General features: G+C 40.6%; 1 pseudogene; it reads right to left on the reverse strand.

The window, feature by feature from the left end:
* Positions 1–6,157: 6,157 nt before the first annotated feature.
* Positions 6,158–14,842, reverse strand: part of LOC126081575 (magnesium transporter NIPA2-like) — a 51,021-nt pseudogene continuing 42,336 nt past the window's right edge.

Consider the following 14,842-nt stretch of genomic DNA (forward strand, 5'->3'; position numbering starts at 1 on the left):
TTATCATTTAGCCTATGCATTGCTTATCACGTAGCCTATCATTTTTTCCTAATTTGTCTCATTTTAAAAAGTTTAGTTTATAATGTCTTCTGATCGGCTGAGATTTTTTTTACATAGCCAAATACATAAATATCTTCTTCTTTCTATTCACTTTTAAAACTCAATAAATGTTATGAATTCACCCCTCACATTTACCTCCAAATATTTTAATAGCTACCTATAAAGAATTCAATTTTATTTGCTAGAAGATTGTTTGCTAACCCTTTCAGTCCACTAGTAATAATTTTGTGAGGAAATCACTATATGTCTCTTCTAAAATTGTTCTGTACCAACGCACGTGGCGATTTTAACTCTGGACACATTGTAGCGCAGCATTAAGTAGTAACTGGCAACAAGTGAAGTGGAGGTTCAGGGGACTGGGGTTCTAGTCTATCTCTGCCACAGTCTTAATGAATGATCTTCAGAAAATCACGCATCAAAATTAAGAATGCTTGCTCTTCAAAAAAACTGTTATGAAAAGGAAAAGGCAAGCCGTAGCCTAAGAGAAAATATTTGCAAAACATATACCTGACAAAAGGATTTTATCTAGACTATATAAAGAACTCTTATTACCCAGGAATAACATAAATAACCCAACAGAAATGAGTGAAGACTTTGAAAAGCACTTCACTCAAGAAGAAATACGGATGCCAAATAGACACATGAAAAGATGATCAATATCATTAGCCATTAAGGAAATGCAAATTAAAACCAAAATGAGATACCACTTCAATCCTGGGGCAGATTATCCAATAGGAAAAGTAAGCGTGGTTCTTCCCGTGCTTACCAGATCACCTGTAGTGAACAATTTCACATTTTTTCACCACATCAGAGATTCTGCTTCTAGGTATGGCTGGCATCTGTTTCTCTCCCAACCCCACAGCACTTTCCTACAGAATCAAAGCCTCTTTCCAAATTTACAATCCCTGACAGGAGCGAATGACCTGTAAGCATGGGCTTACTTATGCTTGCTAACAAATCTGTAGTGAACAATTTCACATGGATTTCATCACACCTTTGCCTATGCGATAATCTGCCCCTGGTTTGAAGTGATATCTCATTTTGGTTTGGGTTTGGATTTCCCTAATGGCCAATTATGTTGAACATCTTTTCATGTGTTTATTTGGCATCTATATTTCTTCTTTAGTGAAGTGTCTGTTCAAATTCTTTTCCCATTTTTGTTGGGTAATTTTCTCTTAGTCTTATGAGATCTTTGATGTGGTGAAACCCATGTGAAATTGTTCACTACAGATGATCCGGTAATCATGGAAATCACTGTGCTTGCTTTGTCTATTGGATAATCTGCCTGGCTTCACACTCACTGTGTTGTTGTTCTTCGGTGCTGTTGAGTCAGTTCTGACTCAAAATGACCCTATAGGACAGAGTAGAGCTGCCCCATGGGGTTTCCAAAGAGCAGCTGGTGGATTTGAACTGCTGACCTTTTGGTTAGCAGCTGTAGCTTTTAACCACTGCACCACCAGGGCTCCTCACATCCACTACAGTGGCTAAAATTAAAAAAGACCAACTACACCAAGTATTGGAGAAGATATGAAAGAATTGAAACTCTTAAACACTACTGGTGGGAATGTAAAGTGGTACAGCTTTGTTTTAGAAAACTGTTGTTAGGTGCTGTCGAGTTGGTTCTGACTCTTAGGAACCCTACGTACAACAGAAGGAAACACTGTCCGGTTGTGTGCCATCCTCACAATCGCTGCTACATTTGAGCCCATTGTTGCAGCCACGGAGATCCTCTTTTTTGCTCACCCTCAACTTTACCAAGCATGATGTCCTTCTCCAGGGACTGGTCCCTCCTGATAACATGTCTAAAACACTTGAGATGAAGTGTCGCCATGCTCACTTCCAAGGAGCACTCTGGCTGTATTTCTTCCAAAACAGACTTGCTTGTTCTTCTGGCACTCCATGGTATATGCAGTATTCTTCACCAACATCATAATTCAAAGGCATCAATTCTTCTTCAGTCTTCCTTATTCATTGTCCAGCTTTCATAGAAGTATGAGGTGACTGAAAATACCATGGCTTCAGTCAGGTGCATCTTAATCCTCAAAGTGACATCTTTGCTTTTTGGTGCTTTAAAGAGGTCTTTTGCAGCAGATGTGTCAAATGCAATATGTTGTTTGATTTCCTGATTGCTGCTTCCATGGGCATTGATTGTGGATCCAAGTAGAATGAAGTCTTTGACAATGTCAGTCTTTTCTCCATTTATCATGATGTTGCTTATCGGTCCAGTTGTGAGGAAAACAGTTTGGCAGGTGCTTAAAAAGCTAAACATACACATACCTGTGACTCAAGAGAAAAGAAATCATATGTTTATGCAAGTATTTATACATGAATGTTCATAGCAGTTTTATTCATAATATTTCAAAACTGGAAACATCCCAAAAGTCCATCAACAGGTGAGTGGATAAACCAACTCCGGTAGGTCCATATAATGGAATTCTACTCTAAAATGAAAAAGAATAAAGTGCTGATACATAGAACAACATGGGTGAATCTCAAAATAGCCATGCTGAATGAAAGAAGCCAGGCAAGAGAGGGAAGACTGTGTATGATTCTGTTTACAGGACATTCAAGTTACTCTTTAGTGACAGAAAGGAAATTAGTGATTATTTGGGGAAGGGAGAGTTTGAGGTACAGGAGGGATTAGCAAGGGGCATAAGGGAGCTTCTGAGGGTGAAGGATGAACACATGTTCATTATGCTGCTTGTGGAGGTGATTTTTTTAAGGTTTTAATGGATGGTTACTTTTGCGAAGAAAACACTTCTTAGTTAATCGCGGCATGTATATAGCAGCTTTCCCATATCATATATCTCTTGCATTAAATTTTTTGATTAACCCCAGAATGACCTCATTGATATCATCCACAGCGCTGAGAAATTAATCTTGTAGGGATAGAGGTAAATGTTGGGTGTGTGGGATTTTTTTTTTTAAACCTAGAAAATAAAAAAGATTCCTTGCCCAAGATGCGATTTTAGAATAATTTCTCTCTCTTTAAAAAAAATTTTTTTTTTTCTCTCTGGTATTGTTTGGAAAAAAAGAAAGTGTTTTTATCTTCTTAAACAATAAAATGGCTCACCTTTAATAATCAGATATTTTAAACATGACCTCTCCCATCCTATTCTTGAACTTGATGATTTTTAAGTAAACATCTCAGAATCTTTAAGTTTAAATGAGAGCTACCTCTAAGCCAGTCACGTGGTGAGAGCATACGAGGCTAAGTCAAAAATATTGCTACAAAATCATGGAAACTTTTATTTAACAAAAATATCAAAATGTGAAGCTATTGTTTCTAGACATATCCTCCATCTAGGTCTATATGCTTCTGAAGGTGGTTTTTCCATCTCTCTAACCCTTCCCTGAAGAATTTTGTGCTCTTCATTTTACATCACTTCAAAATGGCAGTTTTGACATCCTTAAGGGACTCAAATAGTGTTCCTTTTAAATGTTCTTTGGATATTGGAAACAAAAGAAGTCTGAAGGGGCAAGATCAGGGCTGTAGGGTGAATAGGGTAAGGTTTCCCAATGAAATTCTCGTAGGACAGCCCTTGTTACTCTCAAAAAACGAGCAGGTGCATTGTCATGATGGAAAAAAATTCCTCAGTGCAAATTTCCTGGCCTTTTTCTCACCAGTGCAGTTTTCAGTTTTCTTAAAACTCTTCATAATAAGTTCCTGTGATTGTCCTGTGTCCTTTGAGAAAATCTATCAAGATTACGCCTTTAGAATCTCAAAAAACTGTCGCCATAACCTTCTGAGTGGTCTTCCCTCTTTTGGCTCATCTTTGAGATCTTCCTGACCTTCCTTAAAAGTTTTGATCCATCAAAAATGGTTATTTTATGTGGGGCAGCATTTCCCTTAACTTGTTGCACAGCTTCAATGATTTGGAAAGATGTCCACTTGAGTTTTGTTAAAAATTTGGTATAAGCCCCATCTTAGTCATCTAGTGCTGCTGTAATAGAAATACCACAAGCGGATGGCTTTAACAAACAGAAATTATTCTCTCACAGTCTAGTAGGTTACAAGTCCAAATTCAGGGTATCATCTCTAGGGGAAGGCTTTCTCTCTCTGTCAACTCTGGAGGAAGATTCCTTGTCATCAATCTTTCCCTGGTCTAGGACCTGCTCAGGTGCAGGGACCCCAGGTCCAAAGGATGTGCTCTGCTCTGGTGCTGCTTTCTTGGTGGAATGAGGTCCCTAACTCTCTGCTTGCTTCCCTTTCATCTCTTGAGAGATAAAAGGTGGTAAAGGCCACACCCCAGGGAAACTCCCTTTACCTTGGATCAGGGTGGTGACCCAAGTAAGGGTGGTGTTTCAATCCTACCCTAATCCTCTCAACATAAAATTACAATCACAAAATGGAGGACAACCCACAACAATGGGAATCATTGCCTAACCAAGTTCATACACACATTTTGGGGGAGATATAATTCAATCCATGATAAGCCCTAGCCTAAAAATCATTTATTTTTCCCATGGCACAAAAAGTATTCTTTTTTTTTTTTTTGAAGACACTCTAATGAGACTAAGACAAGTGTATTCCTGAGTGAACTTGTCTGCAGCTATCCACTGATTGCAGAGACATGTTTAAACAAGCTTTGTTTGGAATTAGAAACCCTGGTGGCGTAGTGGTTAAGAGCTACAGCTGCTAACCAAAGGGTCAGCAGTTTGAATCCACCAGGCACTCCTTGGAAACTCTATGGGGCAGTTCTACCCTGTCCTCTAGGGTCACTATGAGTCGGAATCGACTCAACGGCACTGGGTTTGGTTTGGTTTGGTTTTGTTTGGAATAAACCTGTGCATGTATGAACTGAAACCCTAGTAGCAATACTTTTTGACTTACCCTAGTACATGTTTCTTCTGATGGTACTGCCCTTTTTCCACACATTTTCCAAATTTCCCTTTGGAAAAGTTGTCTTTGAGTCAGAAGGAAAATTCGTCTTTTCATCATAATCACAAATCACTCAAAACGTTATTACCAAGTTTGATAATCCACTTTATCTTCCCAAACTGTTTGCACATCATTTGACTATTTCCAAAAGTCTCCCCAAACTAATTCCCCCTGAACAAACACAGATTTGCAATAATACCTTTTTTTTTTTTTTTTTAAGTTCTACTGTCATTTTACTAGTAGGTTGCATGCGGGCTGGGTCGTGTGTCTTTATTTTCACTGATGAGGGATTAAAGCATTTATTTGTTACATTTAGAATTGTCATTAATGTATTAGTTCTTTGTGGACAAATCAAAACTTAAAACTCCTATACATTAATACTGTGTAAATAGATATTGAAACCAGCCACAGACTGAGGTCATTTTAGTTAGTTACCATAATTTAAATATCCAAATTAATGAAATCTTAAAAAAGGTTTTCTCTAGAGAACATTAATTAAGAGGACTGTTGTTTTCAGGCACATTCTGAAATTCAAACTCTTCTTTGTAGCAGAATTACAAAATAATGTTTTAATTAAATCTTTCTCAAAAAACCGTCAAATTACCAGTTATTTGGGATGTTTTTGATGGTTAAAATTGTGCATCAGCTTGGCTGGGCCATGATTCCTGGTGTTTATATGTGATCACCCCCATGATGGGATCTGCTGTGAGTAGCCAATCAGTTGAAAGGAAGTTTCCTTGGGCATGTAGCCTGCATCCAAATATAAGTGGATGTTCTGGCTTTTACCCATTCTGGATGCTGCAGCTGCCTCCTTTCCATCTGGCCTCCAGTTCTTGGGACTTGAGCTAGCAGCTTACCTGCCAGTCTTGGGATTCATGGATCTTCATAGCCTGTGAGCAAGAGTCCTGCTCTCTGACCTGCTGATCTTGGGTTCACCAGCCCCTGTGGCTACATGAATCAGGAGAAGCCTCTATCCTGGTTCAAGGACTTGGGACATTCCAGCCTCTACAATCATGTGAGCTGTTTCCTTGATATAAATCTCTCTCTTTCTGTATATATATTATACTGGTTTTGCTTCTCTAGAGAACCCAGCCTAAGACATTTGGTACTGATAGTGGTTCTAGAGAAACAAAATTGTAAGGATGAGTTTGAAGAACCCAGCCTAAGACATGTTCAATTCCACAGGTGAAACTTTAGTCATTATTACTGAGAATATTAGAGATTGCAGTTCATTGTTTTTTCATCTTCTCAAAAAGACACAGGCAGTCTTGCTAGACTAAAAACAAACAGATACCTTAGAGGCATGCACGAATGATATCTCCACATGATTTTAAGGAAGTCACTCAATGCATCAATAATGCCATAAACAGGCATGTCTTGACCCTCCTTAAAAAGAAGAGCCAAAGAACTGATGCTGTAAAGAATACATAATACATCGGAGTCAACTACATTGGAGTCAACATTATAGAAGGGTTCCATACATCCAGGGCCCTGTTTAGATAATTAATCTTTGTGCTTACACAGCCTGTGAAGTTTAGCAGTGGAATCCAAGTTAAGGGATATCTCTGCTGAGGCTTTCCAGCAAAAACTTCTTTTTTTTCCAGCAAAAACTTCTTTAAAGTAATGCCCAGGCATTTAACATAACAGACCAAAAATGCTCCATTTACAAACCAGTTTTTCTGTACCAAGAATGTTTATTTTTCATGGTGAGGTCCTAACACAAAGATGTAATGATTCCAAGTATTATAAAAACCACAAAACATGGATCATCTAGCTTGCAAGGCATTTCATTTAAGGTCTTTCCTTTTCTTTTGGAGCATGAATGACCATAAATGTAGACACTTATGAGACAATGAGAGCTCCTAATGGAGGTGCTGAGGTGCTAAGTGGCTGCTCCAATGCAGACACAGCACAGTTGGTGAACTCACCAGCTCCCAATTGGAGCAGTCCAGCCCACCACAGCCATCCTTTAAGATATGCATAGACACTTTGACCTGCTCTTATGGAACCTGCACTGGCAAATTGCAGGAGGTCTTATTTTTGTTAATTTAAGAAACGCAATTCCAGCCAAACAAAATGGTGGAGCTCATAGTCAATACCAGACCTACATCATAGTTTCTATCCCCCTGGCTCATTATTTTGCTTGCTATTTAGGAAGCTCCTGTGTATCACAGTGATCAGAGAAGAAGAGAGACTTGATATTGAAAGCAGTGTGATTCAGTCTTCAAATCTCAGACATTCCCATCCCTACACAGGCTGCAGGAGCCACCACAGGCCCCTCCTGCCCCTTCTTCATCTACGTCCAGTGGGAAGTGAGCATTTCCAGGGCTGCATTTAGGCTCTTCTCCTTGGGGAAACACCAAGCTGAATCTCCCAGAATGATCCCTGGCCACCTTTGATGCCACTGCCAGCATCAGATGGTGTCTTTTTTATATCGAGATCAGTACCTAGTTCTGAGCCTTGTTTTTAAAAACAAAACAAAGCAAACCCCGTGTATCAGAGTAGGTGACCCCATGTATGTTAGTGCAGAACTGTGCTCCACAGGGTTTTCAAAGGCAGTAATTTTTTGGAAGTAGATCGACAGGCCTTTCTGGTTGGATTCAAACCACCAACTTTTTAGTTAGTAGCTGAGCACTTAACTGTTTGAGCCTCTTGTAATAATAAAAAAGTAAATAGACATCCATAAATATGTATTTCGTGGTTGAAATTCATGTGTCCTTAGCTGTGAAGCTCATTTTATAAGGAGGGGGCTCCCATCAAGCACATAGTCTATAAAAACCCATTGCTGTCACTGCCCTATAGGGTTTCCAAGGGGCGGCTTGTGGATTTGAGCCGCCGACCTTTTTGGTTAGTAGCCAAGCTCTTAATCACTGCACCACCAAGCTCCAGTCTCCCATACTGATTACTTAAGAGGTGTTCTGGATTTGTACATGTATGTGTAAAATTCAGTGGGCCCAATAAAATCTTTTTTTAGTATGCTTTGGTCAGGATTCCTAATCCAAGAGACAGTAAGGGGAGAGTCATCCAAAAATGCCACCTTCTTCAAAACAATCTTTTAGAACTGTTAATTTCCAATTGTGACTGTAAGGAAATAATGGCCAGCAGGTGTATTTTCTTGAATAACTATGCTCTGATAAAAGATTAGGCATGTTTGTCAGTCCACTGGAAACCCTGGTGGCTTAGTGGTTTTGTGCTACGGCTGCTAACCAAAGGGTTGGCAGTTCAAATCCTCCAGGCACTCCTTGGAAACTCTCTGGGGGCAGTTCTACTCTGTCCTATAGGGTCACTATGAGTTGGAATCGACTCGATGGCACTGGGTTTGGTCTGGTTTTTTATTGGTCAGTCCATTTCTTCTCCCCCTACCCTGCCTACCTTCCTCTGATAATACCTGGGGCCACCACATAGAAGAAGGTTGTCTCTGAGAGGAAAAACAAACCAAAACCTGGCCAAATACTCGCTAAACTTAGATAAAATGGTCCTTCTCCCAGAAACACTTCCAAGCAGAATTTCAAGGCTATTACACACTAAAAGCTTTCACTTGTTTCTGCTTATTTTTCTAGGACTTGTTTCCCTTCTTCTGTGGTCAGGACAAGTTCTCTGTATGTGTCATTGAGCCACGTGTCTGTCTCTCAGACACACCTTAAGGGACCGTGTCCCTGAGTGATGTGCTAGCTCAGTGTCCACACTATTGAACCCCTGGCCTTTTCCTGTCAGGATGTGGCAGGGATAAATTTCAGGTCCTGTACCTGCATAGAAAATGAAGACGCCTTTTGCTGACCTTGTTCTCTGGCAGCTTGTTGTTGCAAAATGAAACTTGCCGAGTTACTAATCCAGAAAGGCAGCAGAAATTTTCATCTGATTGCTGTCAAATGCGCTGTTAATGTTATATTGGATTATATAATAGTGGAATAAATCCTTTAATGAGTTATCTTAACCATACAGCAGATAGTAGAGTCAAGCAAAGAGGGCTAGGTAACAATCAGAAACAGGCAACAGGATGGAATTCAGGAATCAGGTTCAGTTGGAGAATTGCATTTGGTTTGCTGTCGAGGTCACTCTGTGGTCCCTACCAAGAGACCATGAGAAGTATGACCCAAGCTTATTCCGCCCATTATGATCAGCTTTGCCAGTTTTGTCAGTTTATTTATTTTCCATGTAAGACATAAGTTATAGATTGAGTTGTGTCCCTCCAAAATATGTGTTGAAATCTTAACCTCTCTACCTGTGGATGTGATCCCATATGGGAATAGGGTTTTCCTTGTTATGTTAATGAGCCCTTATGGATGTAGGGTGTGTCTTAAAGCTAAGCACCTTTGAGATGTGTAAAAAGCAGATCAGACACCAAGAAAAGCAAGCACAGCATGAATGGAGGAAAGATAGATGCCACATGGAAGTCTCCAAGGAACTCCAGGTAAGAACAATAGACAAGCTAAGGCAAGAATTTTCCCCCAGAGCAGAGAGAGCCTTCCTCTAGAGCCAGTGCCCTAAATTTGGGCTTCTAGACTCCTAAACTGTGAGAAAAACAAATTTATGTTCTTTAAAGCCACCCACTTATGGTATTACAGCAGCACTAGAATACCAAGATAACATATTATAAGAAAATAACCTTCATTAATTGCCATCACTGAGAGAGCCTGTCCCTGTAGTTGTTCTTTCCCCTAGGGTCATCCTTGGGGGTGAGTGGGGAAGGGAGGCAGTGTTTACTTCTTACTTTGCCTCTCCCAGAGAACCTAAGAGAAGGACCTGAATGTATTGGCTATTCACATAATGGTGACTAATAGTTTGTTGCTGTTTGTCCCACAGAGCTAACCTAGGTCATCATTCTCAAGACTGTGCCAGGCACAGCCATCAGGGAGAGGCTCAGCACAATCCTGGCCTGATGGAACTTGTGCTCTAACTGTTGGTGTGGGTGGTCTAAGGTAGGTACAATTGTGTCAGTGCAATGTGCTGAGTACTGTAAGAGAGGTTGAAGGGTTTTAAGCAGTCCTTCGATATGATCAGATGTTGTTGAACTTGTCATTCTTGCCTTTATATTTGTTGCCTGAGAAGATCCTATTTTTAATGCACTGATAGGGACAATATCCCCTGCAAAAAATAGTAAGAAGCTTTAATAAAAAAATTTTTTATGAATCTTCCCACTGGTCAGATTTCTTGTTTCCTCCTGGTTGATTTCTTTGGACACACATAGCATCTTCATTTTTACACAAACAGCATGTGGGGGCAAATAGTTGTGGAGATACCAGGGGCCTATCTATGGAAAAAGCATCGATGGCAATTAGTTTTAAATTACTGAATGATCTCTCACAGCTGGTGATGGAAAGCCCATGGCCAATAGAAATTGCTCATTAGTGCCCCTCCTCTCATACCTTAGTTACACCTCTGGGGGATATGACTCTGGGGGATATGAAGTCTAAACATCACATGTGGAGAGCATGAGGTGCCAAAGCACCAGCCATGACAGGGGCGAGTGAGAAAAGAGATCCTCTGGGAAGCCTCCTCCAAGTTGAGATGAATGCTTAAAACATAAAGCGGCTGCAAGAAAGCAAGTTAAAGTTCTAAAATCTGTCTTGGGATGTGAAGAATAGCAAATGTCCTGGATTCAACCCAGATGTGGCTGGCTGACCCCAAGGTTTGGCTGGCCCTAGCATAGCTGGCTGACCCAAGATTTTGCCCAGCCCTTGAACCAAACCTGAACCTTCTGTAACCCCCAGAGTCATTCGAAAGATCACTTGAAAATATTTTCTTCTCTTTATCTTCTGGTTTGTTCTGAGAGACCTCTGAGGAGAGCTGTGTGGAACCGCAGGGGAGAGAACTCACTTTTCCTATATTTATAAGTGATTTTATAACCATTTCCCTGTAAGTGTTGGCTGAGGAAGAAATGATAAGCAAGTGGTGAAGAAATGATAAGCAAGTGGTGAAGAAATGATGACTCCTTGATTTGTCCAGGGTATGAGTAAATGCAGTTTCCCATTGAGGCAATGTGGTAGAGGAGGAAATACCAGAATCAGACCCAGAAGCAATGGTTCTGGTGCTGTGCATGCACTGAGGAGCCATTCAGAACAAGCTGCTGAATGAATAAAGGAGTGAAAAAATGAAGGCAAGCCAGCTAGGCCTGATTAACACGAGTCACCAAAAATGTGAGACTAAAGTATACCAACAGAAACCAACAATCAGAAAGCTATCACTTTGGGGGCATAATGTAACCCAGATGCTGGGCGGGAAGCTGACTGAAGGCATAGCACCGGCTAACCAAAAAAAAAAAACAAACACACTGCCGTCGAGTTGATTCTGACTCATAGCGACCCTATAGGACAGAGTAGAACTGCCCCATAGAGTTTCCAAGGAGCACCTGGTGGATTTGAACTGTCGACCTTTAAGTTAGCAGCCAGTCGTAGCTCTTAACCACCCTGCCACCAGGGTTTCCTAGGCCCTGCTAGGTGTTCACAACCTGAGAACCACTGAGTGATAAACTTCCGATACCATAGACAGTTCATGGACGAGAGGTCTGGTATTGGATGTGGCATCCAGGAGGAGTTGACCAGAGCTGAGCTCTGAGGTGAAAAGGATTTGGGTAGGCAGAAGAGAAGGGAAGAAAACATCTTATGCAACATGCTGAGAAAAAGCATAGAAACATTTTAAATCATGATGGTAATGTTTGTGAGACAGTGAGCTGATTGAGATGAGGTATGGGAGACTGGTAGGGGAGTAGGTTGACCTTGAAGCTGGAAAGGGACTAAGGACTTGGTATAGTCAGCAACAAGGAGCCGCTATAGAATCTCGAGTTGAAGGGCAGTCTTCTGGGTGACTGATCTAGCTGAATAGGCACCCCCCTCCCCATCCACTACTTGTCTAACTTGCTCTTTGTACAGCTGCTGAGTTTGCATGGACATTCAACTTACATTTCTGTTGCTTTTCCAGGTGAACAGATCTACAGATGTTTAGGGCAAGCCCCCTCACATGCTCCCTTGTCCGAAAATTAACCAACACAATGGAGACTAGATCACATACTTTCAGAACAAACCAAGGGGCTCTTCCCTCTAGTATGATTTGCCAGATGATCCCAACGCCTGTAATTACATAGATACTTTAATTGACTTTCAGTGGCAGTAATAAGTAACTGGAGTTCAGGCTTGTAGAATTTCCTTCCTAATTGTTGCTATTTAACTACTCATTATAGGGATAAATGACACACCACTTTATTTAAACAGCATCCTCCATGGACATAAATTCCAGCGGAAGCGTCCCAGCATTTGCAGGTCCCTGAGAGAGCTGTTTTGGGACTAGGAGCGTGGTGGCGCACCTTTTAGGGAGCTGCTCAAGTTGGTTGGCCGTTCAGTTTGAATAAGTAAGCCACAAGTTTCCAATACTGACGCACTTCCTAGTGCTTTGGATTTAAAAGGCTGTAGAAAGGATAATTGTCCACAGCTTGTCAGCATGAGAGATTTACTGTCATTAGTGCAAACTCAGATGAATTACTTTAATATCATGAAATATAAAAAAATGGCCAGATAGTTTCCTCTCTCAGTAAGTTAAGAGTACTTGAACAGCTTTTCGCACTTCACTTCTGCATTTGGGTGTAAAGGAGGGAGGAAATCATAAAAGGCCAGAGAGTGGGAGTGGAAAGGAGGGGGAGGATTAACTTGGCAGAAGTGGGAAGGGCAGATCTCAAATCCAAGTGAGCAGACCTCTCCAGGCTGCTTGTTTTCAGGGTGATATAAAAACGAAGACATCCCTAGGTGAAGCAGTTAATATGCTCAGTTGCTATCCAAAAGGTTGGAGGTTCAAGTCCACCCAGAAGTACCTTGGGAGAAAGGCCTGGAAATCTACTCCCAAAAAATCAGTCACTGAAAACCCTGTGGAGCACAGTTCTGCTCTGATACACATGTGGTCACCATGAATCAGAATCAACTTGATGACAACTGTTTTTGTTGTTTTTTAATAAAAGCAAGATAGACGTTCACTTTTTTAAAAAGTCACCAATATTGATTTATATTTTCTTTCTTTCTTTTTTTTTTATTATTCTGGTAGTAATTTAGAACTTTCTATTACAACTTGGGTTCTTTGCGTTTTTGACTCAATTGTAGAGAGAAAGAGCTAGAAAAATTACAGTGTATATTCTATAGTCTTTATTAAACTATAGACAACAGATTTGTTCTTGTTGCTAGTTGCCATCGAGTCAATTCTGACTCATGGCCCATGTATGCAGAGTAGAACTGCTCCATAGGGTTTTCAAGGCCTAGAAGACTTGATCTGTTTCATTCAGAGCCACACAAATATTGCCCTTCCAATGCTCTATGTTTTGTTTGTTTGTTTTTGTCTGTTTTTGAACCACTCATTCTTCTGAGGATTGTGCCTGAGACAGCCAGTGCCCAGGCACAAGAATGCCTACAACTGGAGCAATTTATTTTCATTTTGCTTCCCTATGGCTCCTTTTGCAAAAACATTGCCTCTTAACTCTTAAAACCCATGCAAGCTGCCACTAGCAATTATTTCATTTTGATTTTCAGGAGGAGGGCTTCATTCCTGTCTGATCATTGAATCTAGACTTGCTTTGCGATCCGTTCCCTGTTTTCCCTAATATACAAACATGTGGGCCTGGTTCCTGTTGTTATTACAACTGAAATGGAACTAATTTCACTCGTTTCTGTGTGGCTCAGCACTGCAGGTTAATGTCTGTGGTTGTTGTTGCCAATTATTATTGCTGTATCAGTCCATGGTAAGCGCTATTTGTTCTTTCTAGAGTTATTTTTCCCCTTTGTAATTCTCAAACACGTGATAACATACATGACAGGTGAAAGTAATAGAAATTCCCTTCTGAAAAGTGGAGGAAAAGTCTATAAAATCCAATAGCATATTTAGTACCTGTTTATTTGATTATTACCTCATTCATCATTGAATTTCTTGGAAGTAATTCAGAGGGAAGAAGTACAGCCAGAATGCTCCTTAGAAGCAAGGAAGGCAAGACTTTGTCTCAGGTACTTTGGACATGTTATCAGGAGGGACCAGTCCCTGGAGAAGACTATCATGCCCAGTAAAGTAAAGGGTCAGTGAAAAAGAGGAAGACCCTAAACGAGGTGGATTGACACAGTGGCTGCAACAATGGGCTCAAGCACAGCAATGATTGTGAAGATGGTGCAGGACCAGGAAGGTTTTCGTTCTGTTGTACATAGGGTTGCTACGGGTGAACACAGAGGGGGTTTTCAATAACTACAGTAGGCCCCTGATATTTTGTGGTTACAGATGTTGATGGTAGATTTTAATATATTTTAATTTGGCATTAATATTTGTGGGTCACCTCCTATCATTGTACTTCCCCTTATATTTATTTATTATTTATCAAATCTTATTATTATTATTTTTATAAGTGTGCTTTAGGTGAAAGTTTATAGCTTAGGTTAATTTCTCATACAAAAATTTATACACATATTGTTATGTGACACTAGTTGCAATCCCTATAATGTGACAGTACGCTATCCCTTTCCACCCCCAATTTCCTGTGTCCATCAAACCAGCTCCTATCCCTTCCTGCCTTCTCATCCTGCCTCCAGCCAGGGGCTACCCATCTGGTCTCATGTGTCTTCTTGAACTAAGAAGCACACTCTTCACAAGTATTATTTTATGTTTCATAGTCCAGTCTAATATTTGTCTGAAGGGTGGGCTTTGGGAATGGTTTTAGTTCTGGGTTTAGGCCATGGCTTTGAGGGTTCCTCCAGTCTCAGTCAGACCATTAAGTCTGGTCTTTTTACATGAATTTGAGTTCTGCACCACACTTTTTTTCTGCTCCCTTGGGGGTTCTCTGTTGTGTTCCCTGTCAGGGCAGTCATCGGTTGTAGCCAGGCACCATCTAGTTCTTCTGGTCTCAGGATGATGTAGTCTCTGATTCATGTGGCCCTTTCTGTC

This window comes from Elephas maximus, chromosome 8 (genome assembly GCF_024166365.1).
Source record: "Elephas maximus indicus isolate mEleMax1 chromosome 8, mEleMax1 primary haplotype, whole genome shotgun sequence".
Taxonomy (NCBI): Eukaryota; Metazoa; Chordata; class Mammalia; order Proboscidea; family Elephantidae; genus Elephas; species Elephas maximus.